Below are 21,174 nucleotides of genomic sequence, written 5' to 3' on the forward strand. Positions count from 1 at the left end.
AAATTTGGGCATAACACTTGAAGAATGCGGATTATAGTATCAAGAGTGGCTACAAGATTGCCTTGGGGACTAATAATAATACGGAGCATCTAATATGACTAAAATAGAATCTCGTTGGTCTTTAATTTGGAAATTGAATCTTCCACCAAAAATTAAACATTGTTTTTATGAAAAACTAGTCATTCTTGGTTGCCAACCAACAAGATACTCTCTCGTAAGGGTGTCCCTGTTTCCCCTTGTTACTCGAGATGTCGAGATCATGTCAAAAATGATGTATTTCATTTTATTTTGAAATGTCCTGCAAATTCAAAAATCTGAAAATTGGTAGGCTTTAAACAAACTTTCAAATGTTTAGAAAACAATCCTATATGTTTCTTAAGCAAGTTAAATGAAAAATTTTTGTTGATAAATATTTTATTTTTTTCTGTAATTTCTTGGGAGATTTGGATAGCCAGAAATAATATTTTGCATGGTAAGACAATTCTTAAGGATGATAATGTCATTGACTAGGGTATTGATTTTATTGTTGAATATAAAAATGCCAATTTCAATAAATTAGAAGTTAGTCCAAGACCAAGGACAAAATGGACTTCCCCTATGCTTGAAAATAATTGTTGATGCTTGATAATAATTGTTGATGCAGCTATTTGTGGGAATAAAAGATACTGAAATTGGAGTTGATGTTCGTGATGAGTATGGTAATTTAGTTGAAGTTGAAACTTTCTTTTTGAATATCTCTTATGATGCTTTTGTAGCAGAAACTTGTGCTATTAAACCAGGCTTATTATTAGCCGCTAGATTGAATTTTTTTAAAATTTTATCTGGAGTTGAATTGTTTTAATATTATGTCTTAATTATCTAGAAAAAATGGAGGTTGCAATGATGTTGATGTTTTAGTTGTTGATATCCAAGGTCTTGAGATGCAAGGATATTAATTTTGTGTTCAGAGAAATAAATATGATTACTCAATCACTAGCTAAATTATCTTTTTAGTGGAAGGTTAGTGCTAGTTGGAAGGTAAGACAATGGCGTATTCATGTATGGAGAAATGCTAAACTTCGCTCAATACAATCTTTGTCAAATATATTTTTAAATACTAAACTGTCATTATATTATTCGTTATTCACTAACATGTAAATTATATGTCTATGCACTGATATAAATATCCCACATATGTCATTCACCACTACAATAAATTGGTTCGTTTGTGATCTAAGGTTTGCATATTCTAAAATGGCCAAATTTTTACATAGCAATGGTCAAATTTTTTGTAATGCATGAACATTTTTACTATCTTTTGGGAGTATGTAAGATATGTATGTGTGTTGAGCAATCCCAACTATAGAGTACAGAGTATTAAGTGTTTATTTTCTAGAACAAAATAGAAAAAAATAGTTATCGAAAAATTGGAAAATATATTTTAAAACATAAAACAAAAACACATAACAAATATCAGAAAATTCGGAAAAACTTTCCCTAACATATTATCACGATAGAAACGTAATCTTATAAGATGCCTCTTTTAAAATCATGATATTTTCAAAAAAATATTCAAAAAATGTGATAGTACATGATGTATTTTGATTTATGGATACCTAAAAATACTTGTCTCATTTTAACAACAGTTCCGTGAACAATTGTCTCTATCTTATTTCGATAATGTTTAAAAAAATCGTTATTAAACCCTTATAATTTGCATAACATTACTCCCAGGCACACGTGTTTGATGCGAACGATTAGACAATGGTTCTCTAACCGTTGTCTTAATGCTTAGATCCATTAATTGACATAACACCGCTTCAAAATAATATTGTGTGATTCATACCATTTGCAATTTACTTTGGCAACAGTTTCTAGAACTATTGTAATAGAAAAAACTTTTTTTAGGGTGAAAAATAAATTGTTGTAAAAAAAATTCTATTAACGATTTTCTGGCCAAGTGTTGTCTGAGTAATATTGGTTGATTGCATTTTTCTTGTAGTGCCATGATAATTCCGATGAGCGGGGCGGCTCCTTTCGATGTCGTGCCTGGACCTTCTGGGTGTGAATGAAGTGTTGCTGCTGTTGGGTTTCTGCAAAACAACACCGGAGGGGGGTTTAAGCCCCACGGCGCCTCTGGTGTGAGAATAAGAGTCTGGTTGGGGAAGATGAAAATAGAGAGGACCAGGGTAGTTGTGTGTGTAAATTCCTGTGTGTATGAGAGTGTGTATGCTAAAATGTGTCTAACCCATAAACCCTTCATCTTTTGGGGTATATATAGCCCCAAGGTAGGGTTTAGGGATTGGTACCTCTAGATCAGGGCCGTTCATTATTGGAGGCGGAGGACGCCCGGCTTGGGTAGATTGCATACACATGTCTAGGGAAGGACCACCTTCAGGGTGTCCCAATGGTACTTTGACACGTGTCATGTTTGTATGATCATCGCGTGCCCACGTGCCCTTCCTTAGCGGGTTATGGGGTGTGCATGTGCTTGCCGGGACCCCCCTCGGGTCTGTCCTAGCTGGGTAATCCTGGTTGGTAGGTGATCCAGGTCCTGGGCTGGATCCTGGCTGGGAGATGATCCAGGTCCTGGGTTGGCCTTGACCTTGGGTCCCTCCACTTGATTACACTCGGTAAGGGGGGTCTTGGTCCATCAGTTGAGTCCGCTTCACCCTAGATCTGGGTGGGGCCCTAGCCAGGGTCTTGGTCTGTAATAACCCCAATTTTTGGAATTTTTGAAACCCTTATGAATAGTGTTTTGCTCATTATGCTGATTAAGAAAACTTTTCATGCCACACTATGAAGGTGTTCTTTTATTGATCTTCTGGAATATTATTAGTACTCTATGTGGTATATAAGTGAATATAAAGATCGTCAGGATTCAAATCTGAACACTTTGATTTTTCCCGAAAATCCACCAGATACCGAAAGAATTGAGTATAAGGTAACAGAATAAAAAGGATTTAAATTCAAGGATTATAAGAGAGGATCATAAAAGGAATATAATGTATTGAGAAAGGTTAAGGGAACCTAAGTAATAAGATCCCGGGTATGATCCCTGAAACGATAAACGAAAATGAAAGTTAAGCGAACCGTATAACAGATCAGCGGTCATTAGCCAAATAATTAAAAGCTAATCAAAGGGATTAGTGAGGATGATGTCATCAAACCAATAAGAAGAGGACAAAGGAGGGAGGGTGACATCACATGGTGACATAAGCATGACCAAGCAAAGTGTGTTGTTGGTTGAATTAGAACCACACAAAAATTACCATGGTAAAAAGGTAGCAAAACAAATCAAAAGAAATCAACCAAGCCAAAACAATTCATTTCATCAAAATTAGAAGTTGACTTCTCTTCTTCAAGAACAAAAGCTCTCGGCTTTTTCTTCTTAAACCAAGGAAGAAATTTCAAAACCCTAGCTACACACCTTCAAAAATCAAGAGGTTTGTTTCTTTAGCTTCCATAATTCATAACTTAGATGAGCCATAAGTTAAAGCTCAAGATTCCATGATTTACATAGCTAATAAATTCATCAAAGTTCTTGGTGAATAGTGTCTTCAAGAACTAACTTTGTGTTTTCTTATGTTTTCTTCAAGATTCAAGCTTAGTAAAGATAACTAGTGGTTAATTAAAGCTTCCTTATTGATTCTCCACTCTCCAAGGAAGGTATAACCCCTCCAAACCCTAACTTTATTTGAGTAATTAGGTTTAGTTCTGTTGTTATAATTCATTAGAAGCTTGCTTGTTGTGAATGTAGAGATTAGTTGGCTTTGTAAAGTTTTTGGAGTGGTAGTTCTTGGATTGTTGATTAATGAACTTAAGTGTAGTTTAAATTCATGTTTAAGAATAGTATAAATTGATAATGTGAAGTTTTTGGGGCTGTTATGATGTAGTATGAATGGAGTTTTGGTTGGGATGTTGATTGTGAGATGATTTGGAGTGGTTTAAATTTGGGTAATCGCGTAATCATAGCCATCGTAATGTCCGATTTACTTTAGGCTGTTTTTGTTCTTAACATGAGGACCCGTGAACTCACTGCTAGGTTTTGACCATTGCCATGATTAGATAGTTCATGTTACGAGCTTTGTTTTGATATGTAGTTCGTTTGAATCCGATGAACGGTTTAGGAGAAACGACCGTTTTAAGTAACGGCGTTTCGCGCATGAATCATTACCCCTTGCCTTACTTTGAAACATAGGTTAAAGACCTAAAAGGACTAATTGGAGTATGAAACATTTATGTAAAGTGTGTTAGGCAGTTGGTAAGGCACTCGCGAAAGAATCGCCTTAAAACTCGTAATGGTTAATTTATTAAAAATGGTGGAGCCGAGGGTACTCGAGCGACTTAAGAGAATCAGTAAGCGCAAAGCGAGCGTTAGAGTCTAAATTGGTTAAAGTATAGATTGATAAGTGACTTGGGTTTAATTCCAACTTATATGTTGTTTATAGGTTACCAGACTCTTCCCAAGCCATTTGTAACCCCCAGTCGTTCAGGCAAGTTTTCTACCCGTTATACTGTTGTTGTGATGTATACATATGTATATGCATTATCTTGTGATAGATGCATGATGGTTAAATTAGCAAATTTTTGCGATATATTGTAGCATGTGATATGGTATATATGCATGCCTATTTCATAATCTTGATACATATATCTGTTGATTCAGTTGATAATACCTATGCTAGAGATAAGAGGTATTTGCATATACCCTTAGTATAGGGGACCCAAAGGTGAATATTTTTCTAAAACCGGGAGTCGATGCTCCCGAGTATATTATATATATTTATGTATATATATATATAGATATAGTTTTCAAAACTATGAATCGAATAAGGTTTATTCGATAACTTTATTTTATTAATGAATATTACTTTGAATATTCATTCGAGGGCTTATGACCCCGTTTATTTTATTAATGAATATTATTTTGAATATTCATTCGAGGGCTTATGACTCCGATTATTTACTAATTATTATTCTTAATTTTATTAAAGAATAATGTGTCGATAATCAAACTTACTTTTGATTATTCAAATAAAGATAGTACTTTGTATAAGTATATCTTTGGTTATTTAATATTCATTGCAAGTATAAGTTTTAAAACTTCTACTTCAATTATTTTTATAAAGATTATTCTTTATGAGAATATTATTTAAATAATAATATTCAGATATTTTCTAATAAATTGGGACTGATTTATTCCATTAAATCAGCACTACTCCAAACATTCTTGAAAATGTTTGCGAGCCTTCAAAATGATTTTAAAAGTTAGAGCGGACCCCAAAACTCATTTTTTATATATTTAAGATCTTCCTTTCAAAGGGGATTTAAATATTCGCTCAAAACCTGAGGGATCCGGCTCTGTGGTGTGTTTATATTCGCAACCAGGTTGCTATTTTGATAAAAGAATTTTGATTACTTCCCCAAAACTCAGGAAGTAAAATTTTTTGAACAAGTTAATCCATTAACAGACATCGCCTGGGAAATATCGGTGAGTTTCCCTTTCCAACTAAATACGACTTCTTGGTGGAGCCGTATCAACAAATTTCTACTTGGGGAAAGTGGGGACGAGCTTTACGTTTCAGAGTCATGGATTTCATCTGAACTAGGAGTGGCGTAAGTGGTCGAGTGGCGCCGGCCCAGCCTAATTATATTGGCCCAAATGGCCTGGAAGTTCCGCTAAGACGGTCCATTCCTTAGGAGTCTAGTGTTCGGTTGACAAGTAAATCCGACAGGTTCTCCTCTACATGTAGAAAATGGTGGGGTTGTACTACTACGACTGATCATCGTAAGTGGTCTTCCTGGCGCGGCAAACTCTCGTAATGAGTTCATCATCCAATTAGATATTTCTGCAACACTACCCAGAGCACTTCGATAGGAAGGCTACGGTTGGGCGATTGTTGAGTGTTGACAGGGTCAAGCTTTCAAAATGATGTTTGCATCAAATGAAGTATCTCGTAACTTCATTTTATTTTGATGATATTTTAAAGATTGATTCTATACAAGTTTGGTCTTGTAGCTTAGTCTATGGGATGAACTAATTATAACTTGAACGGTGGTAGTTCAAGTAGTATTCAGAAAAGATATAAGTATATTGGAGTATCTTGTAACTTCATCTTTTATACTTATATCTAGCAAATGATTATCTTATGCATGACAAAGATTTTCAGAAAAACGTTGAGACAAGGTTAGATATATGAGATCACCTTGCAAGGATATTTTTATACAGTTATAAACTGGAACTCTGTGTATATTATGCATGGAAGAGGACTTCCAAGATTTTGAAAAGAATATATACATATATACTGAATATTTTACGACTTGGTCGCAATAAGATATCAAACTTGGTTCATTTCTTCTTGACCAAGACTTTCATGAGTACTATGAGAATGCTCATATATTGTAAATCAGTATACATATTATTTTGGTGGGCTTGTTGCTCACCCTTGCTTTCTTCTTTCATCACACAACATCAGATAGACAAGATAAACAAGACCAAGCTTCCAATTCGCAAGCAGTTAGAAAATGTTCTGCAGTTTTCTGGAAGCGTCGATGCCGCCGTAGCTGAGGTAGGAGCTACCAATAGGCTAGGTTTTCAACTATTGATGAACCAGACTTATGTATAAGATGTTTTACTGCATGTTGGAGATCAAATTGTGAATCCAATAGAGTACCCTAACGAGGGACCGGATGAGATTCATATTGAGAATGTTGCGGTTGAGGATGTTATCCCAGAAGGGATTGTTGTCGAGGAGGATCTCGTGGAGGATCCTGACGAGAATGAAGAGAGGACCACTGAGGAATTGATGACCGTAGTCAGGGCGACTACCAGAGCAAGAATGGCCGCGAGGGTGGCACTAGAGGATGAAGAGTTACCAAGGGCCCAAAGGTTAATGAGGGCAGAAGGAGTGGGGCCTTCCACGACACCAATTATACCAGTATCAGACCCTCTTCCCGAGGTTCCTGAAGACATCCATGAGGTTCCACCAATTCCTGTTCCCTCCCCTGTACAGAGCCCAGCACCTACTGAGGAAATGCCACCTTTATCTCCTGCACCATTGTCACCTGATACCGTGCTTGGTTATCCATTTGGATCCCCTAGGCCTGCACCACCTGCACCCCATGGACTGCTAGATGCAACCACTCAGGCTTCTCTTATCTCCGATTATTACATGACTTTGGGTGGCCTGTCTGAGGCCCGTAATGTTATGAGTGATCTGTTGGATCGACTTACTGCACCAAGGATTGAGGGCGGGGTACTTCCGGCAGGATTAGCTCATAGCATGGAAAGGATTGAGGCTACAACCCGTGTTACAGCTAGAGGCCATCTTGAGGGTCAGATTGATCCAGCTCTACTTGCAACTATCTTAGACCTCATCACCTCTGTGATGGAGCAGGTAAGGGATGTCGTGCGTGCCCGCATTTCTTGATCCATGGTAGTGTGCAGAGCCAGAGCGATCAGACAAGGGTTTCATGTTGCACCACTTTTGGAGGATTAGCCTAAGTTATGAATGATTAGTTTTAATGACTAGATGATTATCTATGGTAGTACTTTTGGGATAGAAGCGATCAGATCAAATGATGTAATTCTCTTCAATGTGTTCAGTTGTTGTACCCTCAAATAAATGGTTATGTATATATTCGTTAATTTCAGTTCAGATCAGTCTGTTTGTGATAAGTTCATATTGTTAATTGCACTATTAACACTTAAGAGAGTGTCATGAAATTTATAGAACTTGAGAATTCATAATTTGCAATCATGCAAGGACGGAACGAGGGAAAGACTTAAGCAAAGTAAATAAGACAAATATCCAGAGATTCTCAAAAAAAAAATTGCAAGCATTATGCCCCCATGAGGAATAAGATTAGGGGCAAACCTTGAATGTGATAATCAGGGAAGTCGTAATTAAGCTATAAGGAACCCAGAATATAATGAAGTGGAAAATGAAAATTTTAAAATAAAAGATGACCCCAATTATGAGGAGTAGGAAGAAATATTTAGACTGAGAAAAAAGAAATCGAGTAAGATAGGAAGAACCAGGATGGTACTCCTATTGGGCAATCCATGGACCTGCCTAAAACAAAACTTATACTTTTACCCCTAACCACCACCTTGAGGAAACAATGTGGTGTGAAATTCTTTCAGGACCTTTAAGTCGCTAAGCTCTCAGAGTTCCAAGGAAATAGCTGACCCAGTCGAGGAAAGAGCCTGACTAAAGGAAATACAGGAATCATTTGAGATTCTAAATGATTGACGAATCATAAAAGACTGTTTCTGTCACTTGCCCTCCTAAGAGAGAGACCACCCGCTGGTGAAAGGCCAAGAAAGGCACGGAGCAAGAGGTTATGATAAACTGATTTAAGTTCAGTCAATTGTTTTTAGGAAAGTACTTCTCAAGGTTATGGAGATAGTGTAAAAGCTTTAGAACCTAAACAAAGGCAGACGAGTATGATGAATTATGAATCTAAGTTGTAAAAGTTATCAAGATTCATTCTGAGGACACGAATCCAGAATGACGGGATGGTTGAAATCATTGCTTATGTTGTGTTGGTTCGTGAAATAATGATAAGAGAAAGGAAAATAAAAAGAAACTAAAGTGGAAAGGAATATAAAGGCAATAGAGTTTGAGGAATGATAAGGGAGTTGGGTATGAGGAAACCCTAAAGACTCGTAGCAATAGAAATAGAAAAGTATGTAATCATCAGGATGAGGGTGATTCACCACGAGTTAAAGATGATGATTGAAGGAATAAGAGATACATATATTTTATCCCCTGTAAGTTGGGAGGATTCAAGGAAACCTTGAGATAGTTCGAAGGATAAATTATGAGACGCGGATAGACTGAGGAGACAAGAAAATAAGAAATTAGGAACATTGGATGAAGGAAGTGACCTTCAAGAATGTGAAGTTTAAGACCGGTGGCTTGATATCCAAGAAGGGAGACGCCAGGTATGAGAGATATCCCAACATTGAGATGACTGTTGAGATAAACAACAAAGTAAATACGGAATTATTAAGAAGAAGTTCACGTTGAACATGACCAATATCTTCCAGAACATCCTTGTTATCGTTACCAAATTAGGAAAGAAAAGCGGATAACCATTGTTATCTTTTGGAGGCCATATTGATTGACCTCATTTTGAATACAGATGTTATTGTGAAATTAGGCATACACTATCGAGGTGGGAAGGATTGAATAAGACACCCTTATCAGGGATATATGACTTGATTTATCCATGGAAGGATGCAAGTACCTTCTTAAAGGTGGGATTACAGATATAACTTCGATAACTTGAGACGAATCCTAGGGGAATGCATAAAGGTTGGCATTTCACCCTTGATAGGGATAGTATGAGTTTTGACAGTATGAATTGGAAAGGATTAAGGTAATAACAACCTTTAGGAATCAGTGGAGAAATTTTTCAGAAGTATATAGACAATGATTCTGGTATTAATAAATGGTATCTTGATATGCCCTGTCTCTAGGGAATACAGGAGGAACAATTCAAGGATAACCTTAGAGGTTTTACAAGGAGAAAGGTAATACTCAAAATTCTCAAGAATAGAAATGTTGATAAAGGAAATATGAAGTAATTATAATGATGCCAAGTGGGGCACGTGTTAAACCACGAGAAAGTATGGATCGAACCAGTAAAGGTCGAAATTGTTCAGGGCAATTAGGACCTAAGATAAAAGATGTTCTAAGTATGATTGAGAGTCAGTTGTGACAGTGATTAACCTCTAACGACTGAGGCAATAACTTATGGTAAAATGGTGAATTTTTTTTTACTCATCAGATTTTAAGGAAAACATCTTCACATAAGCAGTGATTGAAATGAGGTAGAAAATTTATTTGGAGGTGGTTAAAATGACATTGACTGTAAGGAAATTTTACTATCAGGAAAGGCCAAAGAGGTGACCGACACCTTAAAGGTAAGAGGATAATTATAGGCGCTTGTGCCAAAGGAATACAGTGATGATGGTTAAAGCTATGAAGGTTGTATTATGGTTTGGAAGATTGACATTCCTTCTGATGACTGTGCAATACCCAACCGTAATAGTAGTTGGTAAAGGTTTAATTCGTGTAATCGCCATGAGCGGGCTATTTATCTCAGAAGGTACTATCTTGAGATAAGCCATGACCATGTTTCAAAAAGGACTAGACGAACCTTTGAGTTAAGTCTTCTATTTAAGGCATATGATTAAGAATGGTATTAACCTGCTATCGTCTCTTTGATTGAAACTCTTCTGCAATTTTATCTGCTTCATGTCATATGTATGTCAGGATCAGGAGTGTTCTTCATGAATTACGAAGGGTGATTATGTTAACTCCTTAGAAGAATTCTATACTACATGTATGGACTCCATATGGTTAGATATTAAGATTTCATAGAAAGTGAATGACGGCAGTAGGTCAGTGGTGGACCATAGTAATGCAGCAATGATTCTGCAAGTAATTAGCTGATTACAACCGTGAGAGTTGTATTGGAATGGATGTTGAGATTGAGTACCACTAATCGTGTCGTGTTGACGTATAAGTTATCTTTGATAGAAAAAACTAGGTCGATTATTTACCTTTTAAATATTTATTCTTTCTTATCAATAGAGAGTCGTATTACTATACGAGGAAGGTTGCAGTGCAATCATAGAATTCTAGTAACGATGATGTTTAGAATGAGATCCCAGATTCGATTTTCGATATCGAGGGAGTTTTAAAGGTGATTGGGTATAAGCTCGAGGAAGAGCATGGGTCCATAGAATGATGGACGGAATAGCAAAAATATTTAGGCATGTGAAATACGATGCTATAATACTTGATGTTGATATATATACGTATATGTTTTGTTCTCCTATGACAAACCTCTATAGTTCAGAGGTAGATTCCAAGCCAGATATTTTGTGGCAGTATATTTTATATATATACAATTCTCTTCAATTAGTTCTTTTCTCTCCTTTTTATTTCATATAAGCTGAGAAGAACAACCCTTCCAGAAGGGTTGGTATTGCCGAATGACTATCTATCTGTGTGATAGAAGCCTAGTAGGATACCACATGTTGTTTAATTGCTTGTCAAGTACTAAAGGCTGGCCACCTTCTGTACTAACTATGCAATAGAACAAGTGTTCATGATCATAGTGATCTCTCAACAAATTCCTTTACTTCTATATGATTGATCAAACTTTGGAAAATAGAAACAGCTAAAAAAGGAGTAGTAAAGTTATGGTGGTATTCAGAATGGAAACACATTCGTGATACTAAGGTTGACGTGGTTATTAAAAGGTTATAGAACGCTAACGAGCAAGAATATAACCAGTATAATATTAGGAACGGAAGGTAGTAGCGATTACGAACTGGAAAAGAATGGGTATTGAGAAGCAAAAGCTCAAATGCTAAAAGCTATAATGAGAGTCTGTGCAATAGACTTGAAAGAATTTGGAATGATCACTTAACGAGGGTTGAGTTTTCTCACGATAATAGATCGTATGTCAGGTATCGAGATGTCGTCTTATGAGATCTTTGAGGGAAGACAATGTCGATCCCCCTTATGTTAGGATGAATTTATAGAGCGCAAGATGCTCGGACCAGCAGTGGTCCAAAGGACCAAGGATATAATAGATTTAATCAGAGGACGGCTGGTAGTAGCCCAAGATGGGAACACGAAGTATGCTGATTTAACTCGAAAGGACAAAGAGTATGAAATAGGGGACCTAGTGTTGTTATAGGTATTCCCTTGGAAAGGATTGATGAGGTTCGGAAAGAAATGAAAGCTAAGTCCACAAATTATTGGACCCTTTGTGGTATTAAGACGTATTGGGAAGTTAGCATATGAGCTAGCCCTACCCCGATCATGTAGCAAGTTCATAACGTGTTCCACGTATCAATGTTAAGGAAGTATAATTCGGATGCCAGATAAATAGGGGCATATGAGCGCATAGACATGCAACCAGACGTAACCTACATGGAGCAACCAGGAAGGCTTATAGATCAAAAATGGACAAATGCTTAGGAGAAGAGTTATCAAACTAGTAAGAGTTTGATGGTAGAACCACAATGTGGGAAAATTATGTAAGAGTTAGAAAGTGCAATTCTAAGAAAGTATCCCTACTCATTTTCTATCTGATTCCGGGACGGACTCCTTTTAAGGAGGGGAGACTGTAATAACCCCAATTTTTGGAATTTTTGAAACCCTTATGAATAGTGTTTTGCTGATTATGCTGATTAAGAAAACTTTTCATGCCACACTATTAAGGGTTCTTTTATTGATCTTCTGGGATATTATTAGTACTCTATGTGGTATATAAGTGAATGTAAAGATCGTCAGAATTCAAATCTGAACACTTTGATTTTTCCCGAAAATCCACCAGATACCGAAAGAATTGAGTATAAGGTAATAGAATAAAAAGGATTTAAATACAAGGATTATAAGAGGGGATAATAAAAGGAATATAATGTATTGAGAAAGGTTAAGGGAACCTAAGTAATAAGATCCCGGGTATGATCCCTCAAATGATAAACGAAAACGAAAGTTAAGCGAACCGTATAACAGATCAGCGGTCATTAGCCAAATAATTAAAAGCTAATCAAAGGGATTAGCGAGGATGATGTCATCAAACCAATAAGAAGAGGACAAAGGAGGGAGGGTGACATCACATGGTGACATAAACATGACCAAGCAAAGTGTGTTGTTGGTTGAATTAGAACCACACAAAAATTACCATGGTAAAAAGGTAACAAAACAAATCAAAAGCAATCAACCAAGCCAAAACAATTCATTTCATCAAAATTAGAAGTTGACTTCTCTTCTTCAAGAACAATAGCTCTCGGCTTTTTCTTCTTAAACCAAGGAAGAAATTTCAAAACCCTAGCTACACACCTTCAAAAATCAAGAGGTTTGTGTCTTTAGCTTCTATAATTCATAACTAAGATGAGCCATAAGTGAAAGCTCAAGATTCCATGATTTACATAGCTAATCAATTCATCAAAGTTCTTGGTGAATAGTGTTTTCAAGAACTAACTTTGTGTTTTCTTATGTTTTCTTCAAGATTCAAGCATAGTAAAGATAACTAGTGGTTAATTAAAGCTTCCTTATTGATTCTCCACTCTCCAAGGAAGGTATAACCCCTCCAAACCCTAACTTTATTTGAGTAATTAGGTTTAGTTTTGTTGTTATAATTCATGAGAGGCTTGCTTGTTGTGAATGTAGAGATTAGTTGGTTTTGTAAAGTTTTTGGAGTGGTAGTTCTTGGATTGTTGATTAATGAACTTAAGTGTAGTTTAAATTCATGTTTAAGAATCGTTTAAATTGATAATGTGAAGTTGTTGGGGCTGTTATGATGTAGTATGAATGGATTTTTGGTTGGGATGTTGATTGTGAGATGATTGTGAGATAATTTGGAGTGGTTTAAATTTGGGTAATCGCGTAAACATAGCCGTCGTAATGTCCGATTTACTTTAGGCTGTTTTTGTTCTTAACATTAGGACCCGTGAACTCACTGCTAGGTTTTTACCATTGCCATGATTAGATAGTTCATGTTACGAGCTTCGTTTTGATATGTAGTTTGTTTGAATCCGATGAACGGTTTAGGAGAAACGACCGTTTTAAGTAACGGCGTTTCGCGAACGAATCATTACCCCTCGCCTTACTTTGAAACATAGGTTAAAGACCTAAAAGGACTAATTGGAGTATGAAAAATTTATGTAAAGTGTGTTAGTCAGTTGGTAAGGCACTCGCGAAAGAATCGCCTTAAAACTCGTAATGGTTAATTTATTAAAAATGGTGGAGCTGCGGGTACTCGAGCGACTTAAGAGAATCAGTAAGCGCAAAGCGAGCGTTAGAGTCTAAATTGGTTAAAGTATAGATTGATAAGTGACTTGGGTTTAATTACAACTTATATGTTGTTTATAGGTTACCAGACTCGTCGGAAGCCATTTGTAACCCCCAGTCGCTCAGGCAAGTTTTCTACCCGTTATACAGTTATTGTGATGTATACATATGTATATGCATTATCTTGTGATAGATGCATGATTGTTAAATTAGCAAATTTTTGCGATATATTGTAGCATGTGATATGGTATATATGCATGCCTGTTTCTTAATATTGATACATATATCTGTTGATTCAGTTGATAATACCTATGCTAGAGATAAGAGTTATTTGCATATACCCTTAGTATAGGGGACCCAAAGGTGAATATTTTTCTAAAATCGGGAGTCGATGCTCCCGAGTATATTATATATATTTATGTATATATATATAGATATAGTTTTTAAAACTATGAATCGAATTAGGTTTATTCGATAACTTTATTTTATTAATGAATATTACTTTGAATATTCATTCGAGGGCTTATGACCCCGTTTATTTTATTAATGAATATTATTTTGAATATTCATTCGAGGGCTTATGACTCCGATTATTTACTAATTATTATTCTTAATTTTATTAAAGAATAATGTGTCGATAATCAAACTTACTTTTGATTATTCAAATAAAGATAGTACTTTGTATAAGTATATCTTTGGTTATTTAATATTCATTGCAAGTATAAGTTTTAAAACTTCTACTTCAATTATTTTTATAAAGATTATTCTTTATGAGAATATTATTTAAATAATAATATTCAGATATTTTCTAATAAATTGGGACTGATTTATTCCATTAAATCAGCACTACTCCAAACATTCTTGAAAATGTTTGCGAGCCTTCAAAATGATTTTAAAAGTTAGAGCGGACCCCAAAACTCATTTTTATATATTTAAGATCTTCCTTTCAAAGGGGATTTAAATATTCGCTCAAAACCCGAGGGATCCGGCTCTGTGGTGTGTTTATATTCGCAACCAGGTTGCTATTTTGATAAAAGAATTTTGATTACTTCCCCAAAACTCAAGAAGTAAAATTCTTTGAACAAGTTAATCCATTAACAAACATCGCCTGGGAAATATCGGTGAGTTTCCCTTTCCAACTAAATACGACTTCTTGGTGGAGCCGTATCAACAAGTTTCTACTTGGGGAAAGTGGGGACGAGCTTTACGTTTCAGAGTCATGGATTTCATCTGAACTAGGAGTAGCGTAAGTGGTCGAGTGGCGCCGGCCCAGCCTAATTATATTGGCCCAAATGGCCTGGAAGTTCCGCTAAGACGGTCCATTACTTAGGATTCCAGTGTTCGGTTGACAAGTAAATCCGACAGGTTCTCCTCTACATGTAGAAAATGGTGGGGTTGTACTACTACGACTGATCATCGTAAGTGGTCTTCCTCGCGCAACAAACTTCCGTAATGAGTTCATCATCCAATTAGATATTTTTGCAACACTACCCAGATCACTTCGATAGGAAGGCTACGGTTGGGCGATTGTTGAGTGTTGGCTGGGTCAAGCTTTCAAAATGATGTTTGCATCAAATGAAGTATCTCGTAACTTCATTTTATTTTGATGATATTTTAAAGATTGATTCTATACAAGTTTTGTCTTGTAGCTTAGTCTATGGGATGAACTAATTATAACTTGAACGGTGGTAGTTCAAGTAATATTCAGAAAAGATATAAGTATATTGGAGTATCTTGTAATTTCATCTTTTAAACTTATATCTAGTAAATGATTATCTTATGCATGACAAAGATTTTCAGAAAAACGTTGAGACAAGGTTAGATATATGAGATCACCTTGCAACGATATTTTTATACAGTTATAAACTGGAACTCTGTGTATATTATGCATGGAAGAGGACTTCCAAGATTTTGAAAAGAATATATACAGATATACTGAATATTTTGCGACTTGGTCGCGGTAAGATATCAAACTTGGTTCATTTCTTCTTAACCAAGACTTGATGAGTACTATGAGAATGCTCATATATTGTAAATCAGTATACATATTATTTTGGTGGGCTTGTTGCTCACCCTTGCTTTCTTCTTTCATCACACAACATCAGATAGACAAGATGAACATGACCAAGCTTCCAATTCGCAAGCGGTTAGAAAATGTTCCGCAGTTTTCTGGAAGCGTCGATGCCGCCGTAGCTGAGGTAGGAGCTACCAATAGGCTAGGTTTTCAACTATTGATGAACCAGACTTATGTATAATATGAATTGTAATAATGGCAAAGAAATGTAAATTTATTCAGAACCTTCTTGAGGTGTAATGGCTTATTATGTGGAATAAAATGACTTGTGTTATTTTTTTGGGTATTCATCTCTGAGACTATAACTTGTGGTATGTGTGTGTATATTGTGGGGTCACAGTACGCAGGTTGATTGTTAAGATTAAGTGTTGTTAAGGGATATGGAACTCGTGACAACCCGAATCCCCGACCCCGGATTTTGGGGTGTTACAGAAATGGTATCAGAGCCAAGCGTTATAAACCTCAGAGATGATATGACGTTAAAATAATAAGTTCATTAAGATAATAAGAACTCTTTCCAAGTTCATAGTCGGGCTACCTGACGTAGTACTGACAGTTAAAAACCTTACGGGAACCCTTATAAATATTATGATAGTAACATAGTTCATTCTCGTATAGCGCAGCGGGGCACCGAACCCTGAGGTTCAGGAGCATCAGCATGAAGATGTTTTACTGCATGTTGGAGATCAAATTGTGAATCCAATAGAGTACTCTAATGAGGGACCGGATGAGATTCATATTGAGAATGTTGCGGTTGAGGATGTTATCCCAGAAGGGATTGTTGCCGAGGAGGATCTCGTGGAGGATCCTGACGAGAATGAAGAGAGGACCGCTGAGAAATTGATGACCGTAGTTAGGGCGACTACCAGAGCAAGAATGGCCGTGAGGGTGGCACTAGAGGATGAAGAGTTACCAAGGGCCCAAAGGTAAATGAGGGAAGAAGGAGTGGGGCCTTCCACGACACCAATTATACCAGTATCAGACCCTCTTCCCGAGGTTCCTGAAGACATCCATGAGGTTCCACCAATTCCTGTTCCCTCCCCTGTACAGAGCCCAGCACCTATTGAGGAAATGCCACCTTTATCTCCTGCACCATTGTCACCTGATACCGTGCTTGGTTATCCATTTGGATCCCCTAGGCCTGCACCACCTGCACCCCATGGACTGCTAGATGCAACCACTCAGGCTTCTCTTATCGCCGATTATTACATGAATTTGGGTGGCCTGTCTGAGGCCCGTAATGTTAGGAGTGATCTGTTGGATCGACTTACTGCACCAAGGATTGAGGGCGGGGTACTTCCGGCAGGATTAGCTCATAGCATGGAAATGATTGAGGCTACCACTCGTGTTATAGCTAGAGGCCATCTTGAGGGTCAGATTGATCCAGCTCTACTTGAAACTATCTTAGACCTCATCACCTCTGTGATGGAGCAGGTTAGGGATGTCGTGCGTGCCCGCATTTCTTGATCCATGGTAGTGTGCAGAGCCAGAACGATCAGACAAGGGTTTCATGTTGCACCGCTTTTGGAGGATTAGCCTAAGTTATGAATGATTAGTTTTAATGACTAGATGATTATCTATGGTAGTACTTTTGGGATAGAAGCGATCAGATCAAATGATGTAATTCTCTTTAATGTGTTCAGTTGTTGTACCCTCGAACAAATGGTTATGTATATATTCGTTAATTTCAGTTCATATCAGTCTGTTTGTGATAAGTTTATATTGTTAATTGCACTATTAACACTTAAGAGAGTGTCATGAAGTTTATAGAACTTGAGAATTCATAATTTGCAATCATGCAAGGACGGAACGAGGGAAAGACTTAAGCAAAGTAAATAAGACAAATATCCAGAGATTCTCAAAAATAAATAAATTCCAAGCATTATGCCCCCATGAGGAATAAGATTAGGGGCAAACCTTGAATGTGATAATCAGGGAAGTCGTAATTAAGCTATAAGGAACCCAGAATATAATGAAGTGGAAAATGAGGATTTTAAATTAAAAGATGACCCCAATTATGAGGAGTAGGAAGAAATATTTAGACTGAGAAAACAGAAGTCGAGTAAGATAGGAAGAACCAGGATGGTACCCCTATTGGGCAATCCATGGACCTGCCTAAAACAAAACTTATACTTTTACCCCTAACCACCACCTTGAGGAAACAATGTGGTGTGAAATTCTTTCAGGACCTTTAAGTCGCTAAGCTCTCAGAGTTCCAAGGAAATAGCTGACCCAGTCGAGGAAAGAGCCTGGCTAGAGGAAATACAGGAATTATTTGAGATTTTAAATGATTGACGAATCATAAAAGACTGTTTCTGTCACTTACCCTCCTAAGAGAGAGACCACCCGCTGGTGAAAGGCCAAGAAAGGCACGGAGCAAGAGGTTATGATAAACTGATTTAAGTTCAGTCAATTGTTTTCAGGAAAGTACTTCCCAAGGTTATGGAGATAGTGTAAAAGCTTTAGAACCTAAACAAAGGCAGACGAGTATGATGCATTATGAATCTAAGTTGTAAAAGTTGTCAAGATTCGTTCTGAGGACACGAATCCAGAATGACGGGATGGTTGAAATCAATGCTTATGTTGTGTTGGTTCGTGAAATAATGATAAGAGAAAGGAAAATAAAAAGAAACTGAAGTGGAAAGGAATATAAAGGCAATAGATTTTGAGGAATGATAAGGGAGTTGGGTATGAGGAAACCCTAAAGACTCGTAGCAATATAAATAGAAAAGTATATAATCATCAGGATGAGGGTGATTCACCACGAGTTAAAGATGATGATTGAAGGAATAAGAGATACATATATTTTATCCCCTGTAAGTTGGGAGGATTCAAGGAAACCTTGAGATAGTTCGAAGGATAAATTATGAGACGCAGATAGACCGAGGAGACTAGAAAATAAGAAATTAGGAAAATTGGATGAAGGAAGTGACCTTCAAGAATGTGAAGTGTAAGACCGGTGGCTTGATATCCAGGAAGGGAGACGCCATGTATGAGAGATATCCCAACATTGAGATGACTGTTGAGATAAACAACAAAAGTAAATACGAAATTATTAAGAAGAAGTTCACGTTGAACACGACCAATATCTTCCAGAACATCCTTGTTATCGTTACCAAATTAGGCAAGTAAAGCGGATAACCGTTGTTATCTTTTGGAGGCCATATTGATTGACCTCATTTTGAATACAGATGTTATTGTGAAATTAGGCATATACTATCGAGGTGGGAAGGATTGAATAAGACACCCTTATCAGGAATATATGACTTGATTTATCCATGGAAGGATGCAAGTACCTTCTTAAAGGTGGGATTACGGATATAACTTCAATAACTTGAGACGAATCCTAGGGGAATGCATAAAGGTTGGCATTTCACCCTTAATAGGGATAGTATGAGTTTTGACAGTATGAATTGGAAAGGATTAAGGTAATAACAACCTTTAGGAATCAGTGGAGAAGTTTTTCAGAAGTATATAGACAATGATTCTGGTATTAATAAATGGTATCTTGATATGCCCTGTCTCTAGGGAATACAGGAGGAACGATTCAAGGATAACCTTAGAGGTTTTACAAGGAGAAAGGTAATACTCAAAATTCTCAAGAATAGAAATGTTGATAAAGGAAATATGACGTAATTATAATGATCCCAAGTGGGGCACGTGTTAAACCACGGGAAAGTATGGATCGAACCAGTAAAGGTCAAAATTGTTCAGGGAAATTAGGACCTAAGATAATAGATGTTCTAAGTATGATTGAGAGTCAGTCGTGACAGTGATTAACCTCTAAAGACTGAGGCAATAACTTATGGAAAAATGGTGAATTTTTTTTTACTCATCAGATTTTAAGGAAAACATCTTCACATAAGCAGTGATTGAAATGAGGTAGAAAATTAATTTGGAGGTGGTTAAATGACATTGACTGTAAGGAAATTTTACTATCAGGAAAGGCCAAAGAGGTGGCCGACAGCTTAAAGGTAAGAGGATAATTATAGGCGCTTGTGCCAAAGGAATACAGTGATGATGGTTAAAGCTGTGAAGGTTGTATTATGGTTTGGAAGATTGACATTCCTTCTGATTACTGTGTAATACCCAACCGTAATAGTAGTTGGTAAAGGTTTAATTCGTGTAATCGCCATGAGCGGGCTATTTATCTCAGAAGGTACTATCTTGAGATAAGCCAGGACCATGTTTCAAAAAGGACTAGACGAACCTTTGAGTTAAGTATCCTATTTAAGGCATATGATTAAGAATGGTATTAACCTGCTATCGTTGCTTTGATTGAAACTGTTCTGCAATTTTATCTGCTTCATGTCATATGTATGTCAGGATAAGGAGTGTTCTTCATGAATTACGAAGGGTGATTATATTAACTCCTTAGAAGAATTCTATACTACATGTATGGACTCCGTATGGTTAGATATTAAGATTTCATGGAAAGTGAATGACGGCAGTAGGTCAGTGGTGGACCATAGTAATGCAGTAATGATTCTGCAAGTAATGAGCTGATTACAACCGTGAGAGTTGTATTGGAATGGATGTTGAGATTGAGTACCACTAATCGTGTCGTGTTGACGTATAAGTTATCTTTGATAAAAAAAACTAGGTCGATTATTTACCTTTTGAATATTTATTCTTTCTTATCAATAGAGAGTCGTATTACTATACGAGGAAGGTTGCAGTGCAAGCATAGAATTCTAGTAACGATGATGTCTAGAATGAGATCCCATATTCGATTTTCGATATCGAGGGAGTTTTAAAGGTGATTGGGTATAAGCTCGAGGAAGAGCATGGGTCCATAGAATGATGGACGGAATAGCAAAAATATTTAGGCATGTGAAATACGATGCTATAATACTTGATGTTGATATATATACGTATATGTTTTATTCTCCTATGACAAACCTCTATAGTTCAGAGGTAGATTCCAAGCCAGATATTTTGTGGCAGTATATTTTATATATATATAATTCTCTTCAATTCGTTCTTTTCTCTCCTTTTCATTTCATATAAGCTGAGAAGAACAACCCTTCCAGAAGGGGAGGTATTGCCGAATGACTATCTATCTGTGTGATAGAAGCCTAGTAGGATACCACATGTTGTTTAATTGCTTGTCAAGTACTAAAGGCTGGCCACCTTCTATACTAATTATGCAATAGAACAAGTGTTCATGATCATAGTGATCTCTCAACAAATTCCTTTACTTCTATATGATTGATCAAACTTTGGAAAATAAAAACAGCTGAAAAAGGAGTAGTAAAGTTATGGTGGTATTCGGAATGGAAACACATTCGT

This window comes from Apium graveolens, chromosome 8 (genome assembly GCF_009905375.1).
Source record: "Apium graveolens cultivar Ventura chromosome 8, ASM990537v1, whole genome shotgun sequence".
NCBI classification, from domain to species: domain Eukaryota; kingdom Viridiplantae; phylum Streptophyta; class Magnoliopsida; order Apiales; family Apiaceae; genus Apium; species Apium graveolens.